Source organism: Chrysochloris asiatica, unplaced genomic scaffold, assembly GCF_000296735.1.
Source record: "Chrysochloris asiatica unplaced genomic scaffold, ChrAsi1.0 scaffold00064, whole genome shotgun sequence".
Classification (NCBI taxonomy): Eukaryota; Metazoa; Chordata; class Mammalia; order Afrosoricida; family Chrysochloridae; genus Chrysochloris; species Chrysochloris asiatica.
This window is the reverse complement of record NW_006408582.1, coordinates 10,617,025-10,618,459: the sequence shown is the minus strand read 5'-3', so window position 1 is coordinate 10,618,459 and position 1,435 is coordinate 10,617,025.

Below are 1,435 nucleotides of genomic sequence, written 5' to 3'. Positions count from 1 at the left end.
GGATTCTCCCTTGTCCCCTCATTCTAAAACTAAGCACACCCATGAAAGTTTATAATCCAACTACTTCATGTCTTTATAGCTGCCCTATTTTTGATAGCCAATGTCTAAATTGTCTGTCCTAACAACCCAGTGGATTCCTGGTGTGGTGCTGTAGGATCAGCACTGGACTGTGAATCACAAGGTCAGCAGTTCAAACATACCAGTTGCTCCTCAGAAAATCTTTATAAGGTCACATCAACCCAGTACACTGAGGAGACAAGCAGTTCTTTGATCTGAAGAATCTTCTATTCTCATTGGAATTTTGAGCGACTGCATCCATAAACAGAAGTCCAGGTCATCAAATTGTAGCTATTGACACTTGCTCACAATATCAAAATGAAGATAAAAATCTTCATTTTTATCTCATTAGGTTCTGGTTATAATTCAACTCTAGCCATCCAAGGTAGGTCAGATACGTACCAGCTGCATGTTTGGGAGTTCACACACACCTCCCTTAACTTCCAACCAGCTAGCCCTACCACTCTTCATCTCAAGGTCAACAGGTGCCAATAGAACATGTCCAAACTCAGGCCATATCTTCATTACTGATTTCCCTCAATCCCACTCACATGCAGTCACAGGCAAGCGTCTGGCTCACTGGTTCCCTTTAATGTTCAGTCCTAGAAGGGGGTTTTCTCTAATGGACCAACTTTCTTTGCCTTGATGCCTCCAAAACTGAAAATGCCAAACTGTCTGATTTTTTTCTCTGCTTGAATCTCCTGTTTCCCCAGTAGTCCTGGGTTGGTCTGCATGTCTTTTCAAATGCAAATGACCCAAATCTGAAGATTTTGCATGGGACTCAGGATTACACCTAAAGCCCCTACTCTACAAAGGCTTAAACCAAGAATCCTACTTTTTTTTCAGGCTAATTTTAACTCCCCTTTTAGAAAATCTAATCAAGTATAGGCTTACAAGCACTCTGTAATCATATGTCACAATGTATTTATATTTTACAATAATAGGCAGAGAAGCCAATATCCATAAGGCAGTCAAACACATTTGCCGTTGAATTGATTCAGACCATAGTGATCCTGTATAGGGTTTCTGAGGAGCTACCAGGAGGCTTGAACCACCAATTTTGTGGTTCAAGCTGACTTTGCAGTCCAGTGCATTAACCCACAGCACCACACCAATCTTTTCTTCTCCCTTGGACTAACCCAATTCATATGCATATGGCTTTGGGCCTCTGGCAGGGTGGATTCCAGTAGCCCCTGGCTTGCCATCAGCCTTGTTTGACCAGAGTGTCTTTGGCTTTAGAAGCTTTGGCTCTAGAAGCTTTGGCTCTTCCCTCCACTTAAGTATCTTATCCCATGCCTCTTGAATTCTTTCTCTCACAAAACCTCATAATTTCATAGGTTTGGAGCCATTGCTATGAATCCTGCTGACAGCACCAATT